This window comes from Oryctolagus cuniculus, chromosome 10 (assembly GCF_051225735.1).
Source record: "Oryctolagus cuniculus isolate XC-2025 breed Fujian yellow rabbit chromosome 10, ASM5122573v1, whole genome shotgun sequence".
NCBI classification, from domain to species: domain Eukaryota; kingdom Metazoa; phylum Chordata; class Mammalia; order Lagomorpha; family Leporidae; genus Oryctolagus; species Oryctolagus cuniculus.
This window is the reverse complement of record NC_142876.1, coordinates 85,919,277-85,942,775: the sequence shown is the minus strand read 5'-3', so window position 1 is coordinate 85,942,775 and position 23,499 is coordinate 85,919,277. Positions and strand designations below refer to the sequence as shown.

Sequence of the window (23,499 nt, the reverse complement as noted above, 5' to 3'; positions counted from 1 at the left end):
TGGTTCAAATGGCAAAATGAGAAGAGTTGAGAGTATTTAAAGAGGAGACTGAAAAGGAAGGAGGAGAGGGAGGGATGACAGATTTTGGAAAGGCTATGGCAACCACATACAGGGGTGTAAGCTACAAAGGGAATTACAAGATTTTCTTTTTCTCTTTTTCTATTTTTCAGGATTCATTTATTTAAAAGTAGAGTTAGTAAGAGAGAAAGAGAAGAGACAGAGAAATCTTCCATCTGCTGCTTCTCTCTCCAAATGGCTGCCAACAGCTGGGGCTGAGCCAGACTGAAGTCAGGCGGTTAGAACTCCATCCAGATCTCCCACAGGAGTGGCAGAGGCCAAAACACTTGGGCCATCTTCTGCTGCTCTCCCAGGTGCATTAGCAGGGTGCTGGACCAGAAGTTCAGCAGCTGGGACTCAAAAACAGGCACTCATATGGAATGCTGGCAACATCACAGGTGGTGGCTTAACTCACTGCACCATGGTACTAAAATAAGTTATCATTTCTTTATAACACTCAGGCTTAAAAAACAAATCCATACCCTACTCTAGGTAGAAAAAGGGAATGTCCACTATAGTGTGCGAGATGATTTATGGTGGAGAAGTCTGGAGGAGATCTGAAGAGTCCATCCTCTCTTCTTCCATGAGTCAATAGCTATTGTACTGAGCCATGCCTCAGTTTCCTCACCTGTCAAATGTAAGGAATAGAATGACTATATGATCCCCCAATACTTTCCTTTTATGAATCCGAGCCTCTTATAGGGGTCTTTTTAAGGCTAAAAATATACTCAGAACAATCATCTGAGGAGCTTACTGGAACTGTAGAATCACCTTCTGAAAAGTAGGTATTGTGGGAGTGAGGTATCCCACGTCAATTTCATGCAAGTATTTCAGACAAACCTTCGAGAAGCTCTGAGATGGGCACTGAATCACAGTGCGTTGAATAGCTGCTCGGGATGCCGTATCCCATGTTGACATGCTGGTTCAAGTTCTGGCTGCTCTGCTTTTCATCCAGACTCCTGTGAATATGCCTGGGAAAGCAGATGATGGCCCAAACACCTTGGGTCCCTGTCACCCTCGTGGGAGACTGAGATGGAGTTACTTGGCTGGGATTGTTGCAGGAGACTGAGAGATCTCTGTGTTTCTCTCTTTCTCTGCCATTCTGCCTTTCAAATAAAAAAAAATTGATACACAAATAAATAAATCTTAAACTTCTTCCAGAGGCCCTGTGATAGAAGAACATCCCCATTACTTGTTTCACAAACAGGCTTGGGAAGGCCCAGTCCTTCAGGAACTATCGTGCATGTAATCAAAAGGAGCTTCACACCCCCAATTAAAGCTTAGAATGTAGAAGTCAAATTACAACAGATCATTTCATGACATTAATACAGACAGAATAAAAATCACCCCTTACTGCTCCAGAACTGGGTGTCATGCCTTGTGCCAAGTACTTGCTACCCATTAGCCCTCTAATTGTCATAACCAGCTGCACCAGGCAGGCGAACTACATCACCAGGTTCCAACGTTAGGGGACCTAAGCATAGAGGTAAGACACGGCATTTGTGTTGAGGAATGTACATCACTGATGGTGGCAGACTTTGGCAATTACTTTCTGGTTTCCCATCATCTGATCATTGATGTTTCAACCAGGTATCGAACAGGTTAGCCCCTTTCTTTTTTGCAGATCCCCAATCACTTAGCATTGTAACTAAAAACTCTTTCATCATTGCCTAGCCATAATATATGATAAAAAAGCTGCCACTTTGCAAAGATGTACTCAAGGCAAGCAATTTCCCACCTCCCCCTTGCTTTCCAGTTGTGCCACTAAGCAGGTGAAATGAAAATAAACTGCATTGTAGAATCCAGGTATGGAATTTTTACAAAAAGTAACCCACCAACTTTGAAATTGGCAGTCCCTTAAAATAGGATGAGTCCCTACACACAAAACCATAACTAACATCAAACTAGAACAAGACTAGCACCAGGTATTCTCAATGAAAGAAATGGAACATAAGGGAATTAGATTTTAAAGGCTAAGCATGGATTCAGAATTAATCAATGAATCAGGCATTCTGATACTAAGGATTATTTCTTCTTGGCATTGAGAAAGGTGACAGAGTAACATGCATATGCGACACATACAAGGCTTTTAAGCATTATGTGCCTTCAGTTTTAGTTGAGAGACACTAAACATTTTTAACTGCCAAAGTTGCTTTCTGGAGGGAACTTACTCACTAATGTCTGGAATCAATTACACTGTCAGTGTAATTCCCCTGAAGAAGACAACCAACAGAAGATAAAGTGGCCACCATGGGACAAAATGGACTTTGGAGTCAGAAAGAACTGTATCTGAATTCTCGCTCCACCACTTTATAGCTGTGTCTTTGGTAAGTGGCAAATTTCTCACATCAGTCATGGAAATACCAACCAAATTTTGAACATGTACCTTGAGAATGAGAAAAAACAAGGGTGACACAGCTTTACAAAGAGACAGCACTCCACAGGAGCTGTCATGATTCCACGGTATTCAGGAGAACTGGTTTCCATGAACTGATTCACACAAATTCTCCCCACTACTCCAAGTCCCATTCAAAAGTAAGATTCCAAACCTACATTGCCATGCACTTTTCCACAGACACCTTCAATAACCATTCCAAAGCAGGTTGCCTCTTTCACCTATGTCCACCACAGTACAAAGGGTTCCTTACAATTTAGTAGAAGGCATTGTTTTATGCATGGTTTCCAACATCCTTATTGCCAAAAATTTCACAAAACCAAGATTTTAGACTCACATATATCAAATAGATGACATATATTAAATAAATGTATGTATTTTCCCCACTCTTTATTAACCTAAAGCATGAATAATTTTCCCATAGGGTTTTTGAATTGACATCACTCATTCATTAGTAGATATCCACACAGTACAATGTGTTCTGTGCTTTGGATACTACACAATATAATGTTTTATGTGCTGGGCATACAGTTGGCCACTATCCACATGTTGATGTGGGAGACAGACAAGGGAAACGTGCAACAGCATAGGACAGGGCCAATGAAAAGGCAAAAGGAAAGCATTAAGGGAGCACATGGGAGATGCATTAGGTCTGACTTTGAGAATTAGGAATGGCTTCCTTAAGAATCACACTACCGAGGACCTCAGGATGAGTGGGAGAAAAATTAGAAAACACAGCAATAATGTTCTGGACAAAGGGAACCAAACATGCAAGCCTTTGAAATGTGAGAACAAGGTAAATTCCACCAAGGGAAGACTTTCCATGTAGTACAGTATGACCTTCCCAATGTATTTAGTCCTGTGATGTCTTTTTTTTATTTGAGAGGTAGAGTTATAGACAGTGAGTGAGTGAGTGAGAGAGTGAGAGAGTAAGAGTGAGAGAGTGAGAGAGAGAGAGAGAGAGAGAAAGAGACAGAGAGAAAGGTCTTCCTTCCATTGGTTCATTCCCCATATGGCTGCTACGGATGGCGCCTTGCCAATCCAAAGCCAGGAGCCAGGTGCTTCCTCCTGGTCTCCCATGCAGGTGCAGGAGCCTAAGCACTTGGGTCATCCTCCACTTCCCTCCTGGGCCACAGCAGACAGCCGGACTGGAAGAGGAGCAACCGGGACTAGAACCTGGTGCCCATATGGGATGCTGGTGCCACAGGCAGAGGATTAACCAAGTGAGCCATGGTGCCAGCTGACCTGTGATATCTTACGTTGGCCAAGGGTTGATGTTAAGTAAGCTTAATGCAAATTACTCTCAGGTCACTATTGCCCTCACATGCCCCTGAGGATTTATAGAATCTTAACTGGGGGCACCAAAGGGCTGTGGTTCAAACAACTTAAAGCTAAACTCCCAGCCCCATAGTTGAGAATTTTCCTAACTTTGGGCATTGCACTTGTTGTTACCATTGAGAGTCAGTTTCCACATGTATAAATAGAAGAGTAACACCTTCCTTGCTGAGTAGCTGGGGTGAGACTGTGTTAAAATAACTAATGGACTGGCACACAGTAGATAATCAATAAATCACAACTACACAGGATTCCATTTTCTGCAAGCTTTTTGAAGTACTATTATATTAGCTACCACTTACAATTGAAATCCATAAAATTCCAACTAGTAAAATACTAGAATGAATGTGGTCAAAGCCCAGGTATTTCAAATTCATTTTTATTTTGGAAACAAAAAATTTTCATTAATACTAATTATACTATAATAATCTTTGCTTCTGTTAGCGCTTAGGTGGGTTAGACACTGTGGGAGGCATTTGTATTCTTATTTAACTGTTATAATCATCCAATCAAGTAATTTGGATTTCATAAAACATGGCCCTCATTTTCCACCAAAAAAAAAAAAAAAAACACCAAAGGTTCTTGAACTTAAATACATTTTCACATTTTGGGTTAAACAGGTTTGCTTCCTGCACAACTTCTCAGAGATTTTAAATCTGAAAATAACCATCATCAGATCCAAAACAGAGTAAATTAGCCCAAAAGATATTTGACCTCAAGAGCCTTTCTTGGTTGGATTTATGTTAAGATTCTTATTTAAACATACTTTGTGAAGCTCAACGTTATCCCGGAGAAAACCAGGGCTCAGAAAATTAACTTGCCCGATATCACACCAACTAACAGGCAAAAGGGGCCTTGATTTGAAAACATAACTTTCTAACTCCAAAAACCACACTCTTGGCCACAGGACTATTTTCAAAGTGGCTCCAATTCTTAAAAAATGTTTAGGCTGTAAAATTATAGGCTACTGTGCAACATGCTTAGCATTTTTTGGAGAATCAGCATCCTAAACAAAAACCAAACAACTTCATAGGATACTGTCATGAAAAATAAAACTTAAAGGATAGCAGTAACCCCAGCAACACAAATAGAAAAATGCAAAAAGAAAAAGTCATTTGGGTCCTTAGAGCCCCCAAATCAAGGATCACTTGCTAACCAAGGGCACAGATTTTTCTATGTATTTGAGCTTTCTTCCCACTCTCCCTCTTCCCCACCCAGCTCAAAGCTGAAGCTCCACCCCCATGGCCCAATTTTTCTGTAAATCTTGTACTATTTCAGTGGTGCTTAGTGACAGCACACACCTGACTTCTCTTGGCAAAGGCAACTGCAGCCCACCACTGAGCATATTACTAAATAAATAACTTGTTTAACCCAAACCTAATAATCCCTCCACAAAACTCGGAGAATACGAAAAAGAATTACACCATCTAGTCCCTTGGCATTATGGGAACAGGCGAGACTTTCATTTACTCCAGCAGTCCATATGTTTGAAGGTCAAATAACACCTGGGTATTTCTTTGAAAGAAACTAATTGAGCCTGATGATTTAGAGTCAGTCTCACTGAAAGACTCACTGGATCACCCACCGTAAGGCAAGGCTTGCTTTCGGAAACGTTAGATCTCTCCAACCCCAGCTTTTGGAAATGGCAATGAATATTTGATGCAGTTTGAAGATTGAGACCAGGATCAAACTGAGAACAAATAAAGAGAAGGGAATGCTTCCCAAATGCCTTGAAAAGGTGCCTTGCCCCAGGTGCTGAGGGTGGTAAAGGCATCAGAACCAACCAAAGGAAAATCAAGCAGAGGGCGCTAAAAAGGAATAGTTCTCAAACCTTAACCATGCATAGAAAGCACCTGTGAGACATGTTAACAATGCAAGCTTCCCAGCTGGCCTCCCCCTTTTGTCTGCCTTTCAGCTTGTTTTCATGGAAACCCTGTGGGTAGGAACAACACAGAATAAACACAAGCAGAGAGCAGTTTCATTGCTGTGGGAGCAAGGGCATTCACTCACCTATTTGGTTGGCATCACATGCCACTGTGCACACAGGAGGTTGGTTGAGTGTGTGCTCTGGTGGCTCTGACCTAAAAGCCACAGATGGGATTTGCGGTGGAACAACCCTCCCTGCTTCGTATTGTTCTGCCAGTTTCATAAACACATAGGATCTCGCATCGTGTACCTCTGTATCACCTACTGCCATTGTGAGAGACTTCCCTACTGGACTGTCCCTACCTTTGCCTCTACTTGACTGTCAACTCCATGATTGCCCAGGCCTATCTAGGTAACTATTGCATCTCGCAAATCCTAGCATACTACCTGAGGGTATTCCCTAAGTATTTGCTGAATAAATAAATGTGGCATTAGAAACCAATGGCAGGACTAATAATTTTCTGCAGTACGTATTTTAGGTGACGAATAGTTTTTGAAACAAAGAAAAAGTGCACAGCTATTTGTTTTTTATCTTATAATTTTAAGATGTACATTCTTGTGGGGAGCAACTCGGACTAGACTAAGTTACTGGAATTAAGACTTATTCTATGCATCTGCTCTCCCACAATATGGCGCTGGGAGAGAAGAAAACAGCTTCTACACAGCTGCCTCCAGTTCAGCCAATAAACTGTAGGACTTGCTCCTGATTGGAGGAGAGCAGCGTACTCGGCGTGTGGGCAGCCGAGTTAGGATTGGCGGAGGAGGACTATAAAGGAGGAGAGAGACGGCATGCACCAGGAACATCTAGGGGGAACATCTGAGGGAACACCTGTGCAGCCCCCGAGAGAGCCGGCCGGCGGTGTGCCGCTACCCCGCGGAAGTGGGGAATGTGGCAGGGGGAACCGCCCTTCCACGGAGGTGGAAGGACCAGCAGCCAACCCGGGAAGGACCAGCAGCAAACCCGGGGAGGGCCGAGCAGACGAAAGAACAGCGCAGGGTCTAGTGTCGCTCCTCCACGAAGAGGGGGAGCGACAATTCTTTTTTAGGAATTACATTCTCTGCTTCCATTCACCCTCACTGTTATGCTTGACAGAGATTATGGAAACTGCAACAATGATAGTAGCAATGGCGTTGTAATGATAATGATCCACAGAGCTAAGATTTATGAAAGACTTGCGTGCCTGACCCTGTGCTTCATTTGTCCATGAATTGCCTCAATGATTCTGTGAACTATGTATCTCTTTTATAACATGACCCCTCATGGGAATGGTCCATGAGGACTTCAGTTTCGTCTGTGCTCTCAACAGCAGATATCAAATACTATAAAGGAGTTTCTTTATTCATGCATGTATTCACTCAACAAATATCTGAGTTTGTGTACTATTCCGGTAGTAGATACTGTGTAATTCTTTTGTACTTTATAGTTTAGTAAGAGAGATATTGTTCAATAACCATACAAATAAAAAAAATAAACCCAGCTATTTTAAGTGCTACAAAGAAGCACCATATGTGGCCAGGATTGTGGCACAACCATTTAAGCCGCAGCTTGTGATGCAAGAATCCCCTATGAGCTCAGGTCGAGTCCTGGCTGCTCTGCTTCTGAGCCAGCTCCCTGCTAATGCAGCTGGGAAAACAGCAGGAGATGGTCCATGTGCTTGGGCCTCTACTGCCTATGTGGGAAAATCTGTATGGAGTTCCAGATTCCTGGCTTCAGCCTGGCTCTGATTCACCCCGCCACTGTGGCCATTTCAGGAGTGAAACAGCAGAGAGAGGATAACTCTTTGTCTCTCCCTCTCCCTCTCTATACCTCTGCCTTCCAAATATTTTTTTAAGAAAAGAAGCAATCTATGGTATTCTAAGGAATTTATCCTAGGCAGCTTTCCTGAGCTAAGACCAGACCCAAAGGGAGAGCAGACATTAACTAAGGAAGGAGAAGAGCAGGAAGCATTCAAGCAGCAAGGAAGAACCGTGCAAAGGTCCTGTGGTAGCAGCATACCTATGCTATGTGAGGGAATGAAAGAAACCTATAGGAGATTGGACTGGTAACAGCAAGAAGGCATAGACAACCAGAAAGGCAGAGAGACTCAGGGCCAGTGTTGTGGTATAGCAGGTTAAGGCACTGCCTGCCATGCCAGCATCCTGTACGGATGTTGATTCATGTTCCTGGCCACTGAGGCAATCTTGGGTGTGAACCAGTGTGTGGAAGATCTCTCTCATTATCTCTTTCTCTCTCTCTCTCTCTCTAACTCTTTCAAATAAATAAATAAATAAAGATAGGGAAGCTGCAAACCAGAGATTTTAAAGCTTGTTTATACCCATCAGAATTACCTGGAGGGCTCATTACAACAAGTTTCTGCATTCCATCCCTAGACTCAATGATTCAGTAGGTCTTAAGTGTGACCCAAGCTTTTGGCATCACTACTGGGTGATAGTGACACATTTCTAGACCATACTTTTAGAACCACTGTCCTAGACTATGGAAGGCCTGATAGGTCACACGATGGCATCCTGGCTGTATTCTAAGAAGAAGTAAAAGTAATTGAACACTAGCTGTGGGAGTGACAATTATATCATGAAAAACAAATCCCTGTAGCTGCAGAATGGAGAGACGTCTGCATTTAAGTCAGCACGGCTACATGAGTGAGAAGGTAAGTTGCAGGGTTTAGGAAAGCGACGATGGCAGTTTGGACTAGGGTGATGGCAGCAGAAACAAAAGCACATGGACTTAAGAGAGATTTGGAGGGTGAAACCAATAGGGCTTGATGATGAATACCAGGACTACAAGAGAGAGCGGTTCCTTGGCTTTCACTTGAGTAACTACACAGATGCTGGTGGAGTTTGCTGTGCGAGACAGTGGAAGAAGACAAGGCCTGGGGGAGAGGATTATGAGCTCAGTCTTGACCTGCTGAGTGGGAGGAACCTTCAAGGGATTCAAAAGATGGAAAGTAGACAGTTGACAGTTGATATGTGGGTCTGGAGTTAAGTGGTGAGATCAAGACTGGAGATAATACCAGTGAGTCATCTAAGCACACATGTGATATGGAACCATGGAGGTGGATGAGATCACCAGAGAGAAAAAGTAGAGTAAGAGGAGAGAGCCTGGGACCTCCAGCATTTAATGTCTGGTTAAGAGGAGATGAGCCCACATAGAAGAAAGACAAAGAACACTAGGGTACAAATCTGAGATGTAGATGCCTGGAAGCCAAGGGAAGGGAGAAGGCAGTTAGAAGACAATACAACTGCTGCTCTGAAGTCAAATAAGAACACTAAGGCAGAACTATTGGATGTAGGAATATGGATGTGGCAAGGAAGAGAGATAATTTAGCAAAGGGAGAGAGGGGAGGTGGGAGTAAGCTCCAGCTGAAAGTGGGGTGGGGAGGAGGATGTTTCATGTTCAATCTCCATTAAGTATTATTTTTGGTCTTTCTCTCTCCAGTTATAGCCCAAAAACTTAATTTCCCCTTCCCATCATGGTCAACTGGACCAGGAATTCTCTCTCTCTTTCTGACCTCCTATTCCCTCTCTTACCACTCCAATTTGACTTCTGGCCCCATTTCATTTTTGTTCAACACCATATCCATTTTTTATGTGTTATATCACACAAAATAGTTGGAAAAAATGTACCTGCTCTTAACCAGAAAGATCTTGTGTCATTTTTTAAAATGAAATCTCAAGACTAAAAATACCTAGGTCCACAGGGCTGGCACTGTAGCACTGTGAGCTAAGTCTCCACCTGCGGTGCTGGCATCCCATATGGGGGCCGGTTCATGTCCCAGCAGCTCCTCTTCTGATCCAACTCTCTGCTATGGCCTGGGAAAGCAGTAGAAGATGGCCCAAGTGCTTGGGTCCTTGCACCCCCGTGGGAGACCCAGAAGAAGCTCCTGGCTTCTGGCTTCAGATTGGCCCAGCTCCAACTGTTTTGGCCATTTAGGGAATGAACCAGCAGATGGAAAATCTTTCTGTTTGTCTCCTTCTCTCTGTCTATGACTCTACCTCTCAAATAAATAATTTTAAAATCTTTAAAAAAAAATTCCCAGGTCCTGTTCTTCTTTCTCTCACTAGCTAATTATGTTTGGAGAATGGGCAATCATGGGAATATTTGCTGATGAAGTGAGTGGAAAGAAAAGAAAATGCATAACAATCTCCCAAGTCCTGTACCTGTGTGTGGAGTCTGTCTGAAAGTCTACGTAGGACAAAAAAATTTTTTTTTCTGGCTCAGATTACTCTCTGCTCAACAGCAAGCTTAATGTTCAGGAGTGAGAGCCAGGTAGATTAGGCACAAATCTTGCTTTTGCAACTTTCCACCTGTGTGACCTTGAACAAGAGGTCCAATCTCTCCAAGGCTCGTTTTTTACAGTTAAAATAAGCATAAGAATACATACCTGAAAATGTGCTTTGAAGGATTACTAATTCAGCACCATGCCAAACACGTAGGGCATTTTTACATCAGAATAATCATGACAATAGTGGCCAACATACCACAAAAAAGATGGATCAGACACAGGCATACAAGAAAGTATTGTTTTCCAAAAGTTATTCTAAAATCCTGAGTATTTATTGGGTTTATCTATAGTAGGCTCTTTAAAGATCTTTCAAATCCATCCTGCTTTTAAACTCCTCCAGCATGATTGTGCCTTCTATCAATATTGTACTCCACCAGAAAAAGAGCTTGTTGAATTTGCTTCTTAAAATTAAAAACTCGCAAGTTTTTATTGAAAATGGACACCATCCACGTATTGATTCATTCACTAATCCCACAAATCAGTTCCAAATACTTAGTAAAAGGGCCCAGGCTAGGATCAAAACCAAAAGAAACAGATGTTACTGCTGCTTTCAAACTGTTATCCTGCCAGATAGATTTGAGTCATAGCTGAAAGCAGATGAAGAATCGACAGGTTGTATGCCATGGAGAAGGAAGAGCTGTGTTTTTTGCATGGTTTCTCTGCTTCTGATAATAAAATCATATAATCCTTCCATCAGGATTTCCACATGAAGTTTATCATCTGCCTTTTGCCATATTAACAATGGCAAAAATGTCATTTATGAAAACATCTCCATTTAGTAACATCCCTAATCAACTCATTAAAATAATAGCAATAATGATGATGATGATGATGAAAGCCTTTAGCTAGTATTTAAAAGCAATGTCCAGGGGCCGGTGCTGTGGCGCAGAGGGTTAATGCCCTGGCCTGACGTGCCGGCATCCCATATGGGCACGGGTTTGAGTCCTGTCTGCTCCACTTCTGATACAGCTCTCTGCTATGGCCTGGGAAAGCAGTAGAAGATGACCCAAGTCCTTGGGCCCCCGCACCCACGTGGGAGACCTAGAAGAAGCTCCTGACTCCTAGCTTCAGATTGGCAAAGCTCCTGCCATTGTGGCCAATTGGGGAGTGAACCAACGGATGGAAGACCTCTCTTCTCTCTCTCTGCCTCTCCTCTCTCTGTGTAACTCTGACTCTCAGATAAATAAATAAATCTTAAAAAAAAAAAGATTTATAAAAGCAATGTCCATGAATTTTACCTGTTCTATTTCTTCTACCCTGGGAAAAAAGTATCCTCATGAGAAGGAGGCTAGTATCTGCATTTTGTATGAGATGAAGCTAGGAAAGGTTGCAAAATCTGTCCAAATTCACACAGTGCGAAGTGCAGAACCAAGGCCTAAAAGCATGAGCTCTAGGGCAGAATTCCCTTTTGAAAATTAACCTGATTTACCTCCAAAAATAAAAAAAGTTCCAGATTTCTAAAATTTTACATCTCACTTTCCCTGCCCACCGACTCTTCAAAGGTCATAATAATGCTGACAATCAAGAGTGACCTTTCTCATTCTAGCACTGGTTGCTCGGTGAAGCAGCATGCACTGGTTTTCATCCTCTAAACCCAGCTCTCCCCAGTGCCTCTCCTAGCGGGGGCGACCCATCTCAGTGACCCTCAAGTGCTTTCTGTAAATTAATCACTCTGAATCCCGAAGCTCAGCAAAAACATTCTCAGTCTAACCCAAGAACAACAGCTATTTCTGACACCACAAGAATGCTTCCTCGCATTGCCATGAAGGCCTCTGAGAACAGCCATGAGGAAATGGCAGGGCTGTTGCGAACTGTGAGTCCTCCAGAGCTGGTGGCCTACAGAGCTGAGCAGAAGGACAACTTTCCTCCAGATAAGGGGTTCCAGCTGTGGACCTCCTCATGGAAAATATCATCTTCCGAAGGAAGTTCTCCTTCCAGGGTCAGTTGGGATTCTCAAGGAGAGACACAAACAAACCGGGTTAGCTGAACTTCACATTCCTGCCCCATTTGGGGTCTACTTTTAATGTAGACGGTCTAATCGTTTCGTGCTGAGGATCTGAACGCACTGTGAAGTGGTAAAAACCGTGACGATCCTAGTTGGCATTCAGCATAGATCGTCAGATCTGCAAACTGAGGATATTCCAGGCTTAAAACTGAATCAACTCTTTGGAGCAATCATTATGTCAGCCTCTGTAGTTGAAGGTCCTATAGATCATTGCTTTCTACTTCTTTTTTTTTTTTTTACTTTCAAATACACTTTTATTTAAAAATACCAGTTTTAAAAGAATCCCAATATATTTTACAACATTTTTAACAGAAGGAATTAAAGAAAGGATTACCATCTTATCAAGAATGCTGCCAACAAAGGTCCTGCGGTTGCTTTCTACTTCTTATAACTTTCTTGGATATGAGAATTATCATCATTCCCAGTTTATTGTTGAGAATGTGATTTAGTAATTTGCTCAAAATGTTCACAGTTTTTTAAAGCTGGGCGATGGGTATACAGGGCCTCTTTACACTACTGTATTTTCTTTAATTTATTTATATTTAAAATTCTCATAATAAAAGGTTGCCATGGCAGTTGATCTATTTTTTCTTCTTTTCTAATGGTATTTTTTTAATTTTTAAGTTTTATTTTATTTATTTGAAAGGCAGAGTTACAGACTCAGGGCAACAGAGAAAGAGATCTTCAATCTACTGGTTTACTCCTCAGATCACTGGGCTGGGCCGGGCCAAAGCCAAGAGCCTAAAACTCGATCCAGGTCTCCCACATGAATAGCAAGGGCCCAGGTACTTGGATCACCTCCTGCTGCTTCCTCAGATGCATTAGCAGGGTGCTGGATCAGTGGTATTCTGATATAGGATGCAGTGTTGCAGGCAGTTGCTTAATTTCCTGTGCTATAATGCTAGCCTAATATTTACATTTTTAATGTATTTATTTGACAGGCAGAGAAACCTCCCGCCCCCCCCCCCCCAACACACACAGATTGACAGAGAAAGAGAGAGTTCCCATTAATTGGTGCATTTCCCCATATGCCCACAATGGTGAGGAGCGAGGCAGAAACCAGGTGTTAGAACTCAACACAGCTGGCAGGGAGACTTGAGCCATCACCCAATGCCTCCCTGGCTGTGGACTCATAGGCACTCCCATATGGGTTGCCAGCATTTAAATATATATATATATATATTATTTTTTTTGAAAGACAGAGTTACACAAAGAGAGGGGGAGAGAGAAAGAGAGAAAGAGAGAGAGAGAATCTTTCATCCACTAAAAGATGGCCTGGGGCTGGGTCAGAGAGAAGCTAGGGCCCAGGTGCATCATCCCATCTCCCACATAGGTGGCAGGGCACAGGGACTTGGGCCATCTTCTGCTGCTTTCCCAGGGCATTAGCAGGGAGCTGGATAGAAAGGGGAGCAGCCAGGAGTTAAAGCAGAATCCATATGAGATATTGGCACTGCAGGCAGCAGCTTAACCTGCTGCATCATAGATAGTGCTTATTGGCTACATTTTAACTGCTAAGACAAATACCTATTCTGCTGTTGCTCTTACAATGTCTGTGAAAATACCTCACTCATGAGTGGAGACCCTAGTTTCAAACTCAAACCTATTAGCAAGCAAAATCCAATTTCTCAAACACAACCATGCTGTTGAATATCACCCCATCAACACTTTTCACCAATTTCTACCTGGTGCCAAAAGAACTTCCTAGAAAACCAAAATTAAAAAAAGTCAGTTCATTTGATTACTAAGCAGCAGGCAACCATCCTAAAATAATTCTTGGATTGAAATTCCTGAGCATGTTACATGACAAGAACCATTTTGTAGGTAAAAATGGCCGAGTGCTTCTTCAGACCCGTCGAAGCCATGTCCTTACCACAAATAAGCTTTATCTATTTATTTATTTAGCATACCATTTGTGGTATAAACACCTGAAAGAGTATCATAGGATCAAGAACAGCAAGCAGGGCATCTGGCTGCAATCCCAGCATAAAGTGAGCACCACATTTGCTGTTTCCTTGTTATCTACCCCTCAAGTTAGAACCTCATCTCAAATAATGACAGGGAGATCTTTTGGACTGAGTCTACAAGATCCTTTTATTAAGTACCTCACAGCAAAGCACAGCTTGTGTTTCTGTAACCCATCCCTGGGGATTTCAAGGCTGCTGTTCCCTCGTTTCTTAAAGTAGCCCATAAAATAATACCTGTTTGCTAAGTGAAACAAACAGGCTTATTTTCTTCTGGTAGAATCTTATAAACCTCTGTAAATCATCCAGCCATTTTCTGATATTGGAAAACCAGGCCTAGGATTTACCCCTACATCCATTCTCTAACAACCACAAGGACTGCACTTTACTCCCATGCCTTGCCATTTCATTGTATGCACGAGGAAACATGAGATGGCTCCCTCTTGCCAAAGTTTGGTTTAAGTGGATCTCAGACTTGCCTGAGGGATCATTTCTGGAGAAGCATGCAGTTCTGGGAAGCATCAGTCTCATGTGTCATGGAGCAAGCATTGCTTAGTTTGTAAAACGAAAAAGAAAAGAAAGCAACTTCTCTGTGGAGCTTAAGAATTTAAAGGGGGGATTGGAGGAATGGGAAGCCTGCTGCATTGTGGTCTTTCCTTATCATGAACAGGGCTTATTCAGATAATCCTCCTCAGTGGAGAGGGCTCTGATGCTGTGTCTTCAAAACATGAGCAAAATATTTAGATTCATCATGAATACTGACAAAAGAAGCCAGACAACAGCCATTTGCTGGCCAAATCTGTTTTTCCATAGACATCTATATAAGGCATGGATCATTTCAATATTATCAAAAATATTAAATATTTTAAAATACAAAATGTTATTAAAATATCATTTAAAATATTAAAATATGTTTACATACCTATTGATACAAGAAGTGAAAAATGGATGTATTAGAGCAAACCCAATATCTTGACACCATAGAGGGGATATCTAAATTCAACAAAGATTCACCCTACTTGAGACCCAGCTCAGCCCCCACTACCAGTGGGTTTAAGAAAACCTATCGTTTTTGTTGGGCTTCATGTCTTAGTCCAGGAGTTTTTATGCTTATCAAGGGCTATATCCCATTTATATCACAAATAGTAGACAATATAACCAACAATTTAGAAATATTACCATTGTAGTCTCACTATAATATGGAAGAGAAATAAAGAAAATCAATACATAATGACACATTTAAAAACCAAGTGTTTGGGCATGATTACACCAGAAGATGTACAGATGTGTGCATCTACTTCCATCAAATCATTATGGATTTTAGGAAAGTTAGAAAACTGATGGCTTGCTCACTTTTCATTTAATATTTTGAAATGAGAACTAAGTAAGTATATTCATATATATGAAGGGTTCTCAGAGAGCACATGGGAAATGACCATAACGAAAAACTATGCATGGCTTTCAACATTTTTCTGTATCAAAGTAAACTTATCTTTCATTTCCCTTTTCTGTGAATTTTTGAAGCACTCTCAAACACACATATAATTACCACAAATCTAACAGCCACAAACTCAAGCTGATACTCAAACTCAAAAGTTCAACATTGGTGAGATTTTCTGAAATGGAACTGCTTGGCAAAAGTCTGAAGGGAATCAACTCTAACCTACCATCTGTAATTGCAATCATGGAAAATATGATAATATTAAAGCTCAATCTATCATTTATCATCTATCTCCTATCTCTATATCAGGCTGTCCAGGTTCTACAACATAATTGTCAACATATTTTCAATTAAAGAAATTACAAGCAGGACATCTTAAAATCATTCAGGACATGGGAAAATTTCACATTTGGTATGTCCATCTCATAAATGCCTACCACCCCCAGACCCCACCCACCGATATTATCCCCTCACCAGGACAACTGAGACCACCTCCCCTGTTTCTGAAAAGCCTTTTGCTGGTTGTGTTGTGCTCCAATTGAGAAACAATGTCCAAACCAAGCCAAAACTTTCCTTTGCTTTCTTAGGCGTTTTGGCCTGTGGTCCCCACAAGGTGTGCCCTGTGCTCTCTTTCTAGATAAAGCCTTTGTCCTGTTTAGAATTATGTCCCTCACCTTTGACATGGTCTGCCACTAGCCCGACCAGCTGGACCACATGTTTCCTACTTCTGAATTCTAATGTCATTATTTCTAAGGACCACATAAGCAATTAGCCACCTACTAACTCACATGAAAATTTGTAACTTTCATAGGAATGAGACTTATCCTTTCAAACCAACTGTAAACTGCTTAAAAGCAATCTTTTCAGTGTCTCCATTAACACATTCTGTGAAGGCACTTGTAGGCCAAGGTTGACCTAATAAAGACAAAAACTTGGAGAAATAGATTTCACACTCTTTGGACATAGTAAAATACATATGTAGAGCAGGTCAGCCTGTACCTCAAGATTCCAAGTCATTATTTAACCTGAATGTTATTCCCACAGCACAAACATACACCAATCCCCATCCATAACAGCCAGTGGTCCTGCTCATACCCATTTTGAACATATTTCTATGACACTCAGAAACCAATCCATCTATCTTTTCTAACACAGCATTTCTCAAACTGTGGTCTGTATGTACAACCTGAGTCAGAATTAATTGAGGGCATTTGCTAAAAAAAAAAAAAAAAAAAAAAAAAAAAAAAAAAAAGTAGTAGGTGATGTCCCCTGAAATTTACTTTGATTCCTGTATAATTCCTAAATGATTCCTGTTCTGTATAATAAACATACAATCAATGATGCCAATTCCTTTACCATGAAACCATTTATGTATCTTTCCTGAATGTGATTAGGCTTTTACATTAAATGGAGCATCCAAACAAAATTAGAAGGCAGGGATGGGCCTGTGGCACAAAGGTTAAGATGCCAGTCGAGGTGTTGACATCTCGTATCAGAGCACCTGGATCTGAGTCTTAGCTCTGCTTCCTATGCCAGCTTCTTGCTAATATGCACTCTGAAAAGCAACAGTGATGGTTCAGGTAACTGGGTCCCTGCCAGCCACGTGGAAGATATGACTGATTTCTGGACTCTGCTTTGGCTTCTCTCTCTCCCCCAAATAAATAAAAATTAATAAATAGAAAGTCAAAATGAGAAGGCAGTCTCTAAGTCCAACCATCCAATCCTACATACCACAAACTGCATGAAAATGAGACAAGACACAAGGAATGGAGTTATTGTGGTACTTAACATTTAGTGATGCTGTCTAATTTATTTCATGGCTTCTGCTTGTGCCATTTACCTATTAGCCCATTAGTGTTTTGCCTATGTGATACATCATTTTGCTAGACACAATCTCAAATTCATTCCCTGATTTGTTCCAATATACAGCTGAAATAAAGTCAAGTCATGCCAAAAGGATGACATACCATCAGGAGATGATATCATGGGACAGAGGGGGAGTCAAGACTGGGAAATTCCCTGAACTGCATTTGTGCTGCTGAATTTGAACTCCAGGGAGATAACGATATCTTATTTACTCCAATCTCCCACTCCCCTTCTTGAACCTGGCACAGTTGAGAGGTGGATAACTTAGCAAAATATATCTAAAAAATGAAGCATTCATATGAAAACATAAAAGTGGAACCCTCAACATTAATGATAAGCCACAATTCATTGATTTGTTAAGTATTTGTACATGTCCTAGTATGTGGATTTAGCTCTGCGAGGCCACTGCTACTGTTCACAATTTAAACGTAATCATCACAAGAGCTACATTAATGGAGTATTGAATCCATCAAGTGCTGTAGTCACTGTGTTTCACAGATACTATCTCTTAGATATTATTTCATGTAATCTTCATAGCGACTCCAAAGAAGCAGGTACTCCTATTCTCATTTGGCAGATAAGAAAATGAAAGCTTACCGAAGTAAAGTATATTTACCCTTGGAAGCAGAACAGGTAGAATTCCAGCCCAGATCTGTCGGCCTTTAAAATCTGTGCTCTTAACCATGCTGCCCTTCTCTTCCTAGTTGGGGTGGTAGATACAGGTATAATGAAACACAATGATCAGACAGCTGGAGGTCCCAGGGACAATACAGCATGAAGGGTCAAGGGGATAATAGTGAGTATACAAGGGATGAGTTAAGAACCAGGTGTGATGACAGCAGTGGCCATAGAGGTGTGGGGTAGAGGTCACTCTTGGAAGCAAAGTGGGGTATGTCAAGGAAAAGGAGGCATTCAGGCTTGGAGGTCAAGGAGGCCGTAGCACTGCACACAGGTGTGGGTAGACACACATGAAAAGAGAAGAGACAGAGTTAAGTGACTCAGAAGGTTGTAAGAGATTCAGCTGGAAGCAAACACCACCAGAGAAGCCCACACAGCCACCTGCACCAATGTCTCATGAAACTTCTGCAAACAAGTCTCTTACACCTCATGCAAATCCTGGCTCCTTTGTTCTCCAGCTCATCAAGCTAAACCCAGTGAGTCATGTCCTGGCCCTCACACATATGTTCTTAGCCAGTCTGCAGACACCCAAAAGAAAGGTATATGAAGGAGGAAACTACCTATCTAGGTTGCACCGCAGGCTGGGCCAACTATGATCACTGATGAGGAAACCTCTGTTACTATGGCTGAACCTGGAAGGTCACCAAGAAGTGGAAATTAGCTAAAGAGAACTAATGTAACTCCACTCCATGGGCAAGAACAGCTGTATCCAAGGACATGACGAATAGAGGATGACTCTCCAGGTAGGCAGGGGACCACTGATCTTGTAGTTCTTGTCCCTTCCCCAAACTAGAGGCTTGTTGAGCCTTTTCTCTCTCTGTCTCCTCCTTGGGGAGAAAAGGCCTTCAGTCCTTTCACTTAGGCATGCATGGGAAACAAAGTGTAGAAACCCTTGTGTGCAGAATGACCATGTGGGAGTGTGAGCCTCGGTCAGGCTCTGTGCAACAGATTGAACAAGATACACATCTTGGGGCCAGTGATGTAGGAGGTAAAGCCTCTGCCTGCGATGCTGGCATCCCGCTTGGGCACCACATTGTGCACCTGCTGCTCCACTTGCCATCCATCTCCCTGCTAATGGCCTGGGAAAAGCAGTGGAGGATAGCCCAAGTGTTTGGGCCCCTGTCACCCATGTGGGAGACCGAAATGAAACTCTTGATTCTTGGCTTTGGCCTGGCCCAGCCCTGGTGATTGCCGCCATCTGGGGAGTGAACCAGCAGGTGGAAGATATCTCTCTCTCACTCTCTCTCTCTCTCTCTCTCTCTGCATAAATCTTTCAAAAAACACATGTCTTAAAAAAAGATAATCATCTTTTCCTAAAAAAAAACCAAATAAAATTTAACATAACATGGAATGTTAAATACCCAGGGGAAAGGCACTAAAACTATACATCAGATCCACCTAATACCAAACATTTTACATGGAACCACCTTGTGTAGTCAGGATCACAACGGCCTTATCAGGCTAGTGCCACAATCATCCCCATTTGCAGATGAGAGATCTGAGACAGAGCCAGGTACATATACCTGGTTCTGCTATAAGGCTGGTTTGTTCTAACATGGTTGAAATAGCAGTGAACAATTCATATATAATGTGAATTTTGTGGCTTCAGTGTTTGCTTACGTTCAGTCCTCACTACAAGAAATTCTAGATGAGTATGGAAAACTACATCTGGCTGAACTGGACCACAGGGGATACACAAAACCTCCCACCCTCCTGTAACCACCATCTGCCATCCACCTGAGTTCAGGGCATTGCTATCAGTCACACCATCCACATCAGGTGCTGTGGATTTCCCTCCCATTCCTAACAATCCTCTCCTGGCACTTTCCAGTAACTCATAAGCTCTAGCCCTTCCCAAACCCATATCCACAAGCAAATACCAGGTCTTTTGGAGGTACAGTTCCATATTCATTGTCCTATCTGTGTATTCTCAGCAATTTTTTAGGCTTATCAGTTTCCTATCTTGTGTGAAAATGTATCAGTGATGATGCTTTTGTGTGTTGTGTACCATTCAAATTTCATTCATAATCTCTGTGGCTTTCATTGCCCAGCTTTGCAAAGAGTGGTGTATTTTAGGCATACATGTGTTCCATTAAAACATAACTGCAGCTTGCCCATGTTCGCATGATGCAGTAGTGGCCCAGCAAGAACTCATGCCTAATCTTCTGCTTCCTTTCCAATTTGGGCCTTGTAGGACGGCTCCTGCAAGGAAAGGTGGTGAGAAGGGCAGTTCTGCCATCAACACAGAAGTGACTCCAGAGTGCACCATCTACATTCACAAGCACATCCGTGGAGTGGGCCTCTGGAAATGTGCCCCAGGCACTCAAAGCGATCCAGAAGACTGCTGTGAAGGAGAGGGGTCTCCAGATGTACACACTGATAGCAAGTTCAACAAAGCTGTCTGGCCAAAGGAGCAAGGAACATCCTGGACCACATCCACCAAACAAGCTCTACATATCTGGCATCACTTAAAAATCTGTAGACACATAATGTGGATAAGTACTGGGTAAGTGCTGATTAAAGTTAAAAAAATGTAAAACAAATAAACAAAAACAATACCCTAATCTGCCAAGGGACTCAGCCTAGCTGCTGCTGCCGCTGCTGCTGCTGCTTCTTTAAGGATTTACTTATTTATTTGAAAGGCAGAGTTACAGAGAGACAGAGAGAGAGCCCACTATCTTCTATGCACTGGTTTACTCCTCAAATGGTCACAATAGCAGGGACAGAACCAGGCCACAGCCAGGTGCCAGAGCTCCATCCAGGTCTCTCACATGGGTAGCAGGGCCCAAGTACTTGGGCTACCTCTCTCAGCCTAGCTTCTTAATCCCCACATTTTTCTGCTTTGGCATCCATGATCTCTTTTAGTTGTCATGACACATTTAATGGTTTTTTTTTTCTTTTTTTTTAATATTTATTATTTATTTGAAAGTCAGAGTTACACAGAGAGAGGAGAGGCAGAGAGAGAGAGAGAGAGAGATCTTCCATCCGATGGTTCACTCCCCAAATGGTCGCAACAGCGGGAGATGTGCTGATCTGAAACCCAGAGCCAGGAGCTTCTTCTGGGTCTCCCACGTGGGTGCAGGAGCCCAAGGACTTGGGCCATCTTCTACTGCTTTCCTGGGCCATAGCAGAGAGCTGGACAGGAAGTAGAGCAGCTGGGTCTCGAACCGGCGCCCATATGGGATGCCGGCATTTCAGGCCAGGGCGTTAACCCACTGCACCATAGAGCTGGCCCCGGGGTTTTTTCTTATTTTATTGTTGAGGAAATTAAGAGTCAGGAAACTCACACACTCAAGGAAAGCTTAGACAAAGTTAACCATAAGAGGTAGCCCTGAGATTGTCACTTGGATGTATTTGTCTCTTCAGGAAGCACATACACACTTACTCGGGGCAGAGTTCCAGCAGCTGGTAGAAACGATAAGCATCACTGGTGATTAGATAATGCCACATATCTACACCAGGTTTTCATACCACTTGGTTCTGTCTGTGTGAACTACAGGTCCTCATCACCATTCTCTGAACTACTTCTCGCATTTGGGGGAGGCAGGTTGTTGATGTTTGTTGTTGATCTATCCATTCCTGCATCAAGCATTTATTGTACAGGCATATTGTCTTTTACCCTTTAGGTTGTAACGCAAGCATAACTACCAAGTCAACCATGATCTCTGCCCCATCTAAGTAGGAGTGTCCTTACTCCTGACACCTTCATCTCTCATCCTTGCACTTATGACAAAAACCATGGCGTAATCATCTGCAAACAGTTCTTTGATCACCTTCCCTCGTGTGATGTCACAGACAATGAGAACAGGACAGATCTCTCTCCTTTTTCATGTGTATCTTCAGTATCCATGCCATACTTGACCCACAACAGGTGACTGATAAATACTTGATGACTAAACTGATGATCTTGGACCCGACATGGATGTCAAAACAACCCGAGAGTACAGAAAGCATCTTCAACCCAGACAGGCGCCTCTTCCACAAATAAAGTTTTAAAGGTTATTGAACTTCTTGAGCTGGAAGGCTGTGTGTACACATAAGGACTGTAAAGCAAAAGTAGCTGACGGTCAGCAAATGGATCCACAACAGCTTCTATAAACGGACCATGAAATAATCAGGTTCCCTGGTCTTTTATTTGTTTCTGGATGGAGTCCCAGGCAGGGGAGATAACCTTCGCCAGAACAATGTGGCGCATCATATGTAAATGTAATAAGATGATGAATTATTCCGGTGTCATTATGCCCGTGATTTATGGGGAGACATTATCTGCTAAAAGCCCAGGCTGAAAGAATATTGATTTCACTTTTACTGAGACAGCCATTTAAAACTTTTTAAAGACAGCAGACAGTTGTTTAAAAGACCAACTTCAAAAAGGCCAGTCTCGAGCTATTTTGTGGGGAGGGACAGGAGGGAGCAGAAATGGTGATGGAGCTCCCTTAAGAGCCAGTTGGGCAAACTTAGCTTCTTTAGTTATGTATCATCCTATAACTCCTTGTACTTCTCCTGTGTACTACTCCTTGGTTGCACAGATAGTATTTTTATTTTATTTATTTATCAACTTTATTTATTTTACCAAATCTTCCTTTAAGACCCTTTTAGATTTAGACCCAAGTGGTTTTTGTCTGGCAAACCATTTTTTTTCGAAAAATATTTATTTATTTATTTGAAAGAGTTACACCAAGAGTGGAAGGGACAAAGAAAGAGAGAAAGAGATCTTCCGTATACTGGTTCACTCCCCCAAATGGGAGACCCAGAAACTGCTGGCTCCTGGCTCCTGGCTTTGGATCGGTGCAGCTCCAGCTATTGCGGCCATTTGGGGAGTGAATCAAATGGAAGACCTCTCCCCCCCCACCCCCACCCATAACTCTGCCTTTCAAATAAAGAAATCTTTAAAAAAAAAAATAAGTGATTGGGTGTCCTCATCTGTGTAAAAATGTCAGTCTTCAGACCATTCAGCATTAAGTTCGAGATTAGCAGCTGATTTGTTGTCTACTTGGTGAGTTAAGTGTAATGTTCATTGTACATTTCCTCATAAGGTCAGTTGGTGAAATATATACCATCACCTCTTAGTCACTTCTTGGTCCTGTCTACTGAATATCAACTCCTTTTTCTCTTGCTCAGGCTTCTCTGTTATAAAATAAACCTCCTGAAATTAAAGAGAATCTTTTTTTTTAAGATTTTTATTTATTTAATTGACAGGTAGAGTTACATACCGTGAGAGAGAGAGACAGAGAGAAAGATCTTCTTTCCGTTGGTTCACTCCCCAAATGGCCGCAATAGCCGGAGCTATGCCAATCCGAAGCTAGGAACCAATTGCTTCCTCCTGGTCTCCCATGCAGGTGCAGGGGTCCAAGCACTTGGGCCACCCTCCACTGCCTTCCCAGGCCAAGGCAGAGAGCTGGACTGGAAGAGGAGCAACCGGGACCAGAACTGGCGCCCATAAGGGATGCCGGCGCCGCAGACGGAGGAGGATTAACCTAGTGCATCATGGCGCCGACCCCTAAAGAGAATCTTAAAATCTATCTGAGGCTCCATATATTGGTGATGTGTGA

At 42.3% G+C, this 23,499-nt stretch overlaps 1 long non-coding RNA gene across 32 annotated transcripts in view; it reads left to right on the top strand.

The window, feature by feature from the left end:
- The window catches only part of LOC103349250 (uncharacterized), a 603,064-nt gene that overhangs the window by 388,195 nt on the left and 191,370 nt on the right, over positions 1-23,499 (top strand). For 18 of the 32 annotated variants that reach the window (XR_016214679.1, XR_016214681.1, XR_016214680.1 and 15 more), the window contains 2 exons: positions 20,142-20,453; positions 23,287-23,495. The exons of 2 other annotated variants lie outside the window; for them this stretch is intronic. This is a non-coding gene — a long non-coding RNA (uncharacterized LOC103349250). Of the gene's footprint in view, positions 1-20,141; positions 20,454-23,286; positions 23,496-23,499 lie in introns of those variants that run through there. 12 more of the 32 variants (XR_016214701.1, XR_016214703.1, XR_016214688.1 and 9 more) reach the window with 3 other exon arrangements.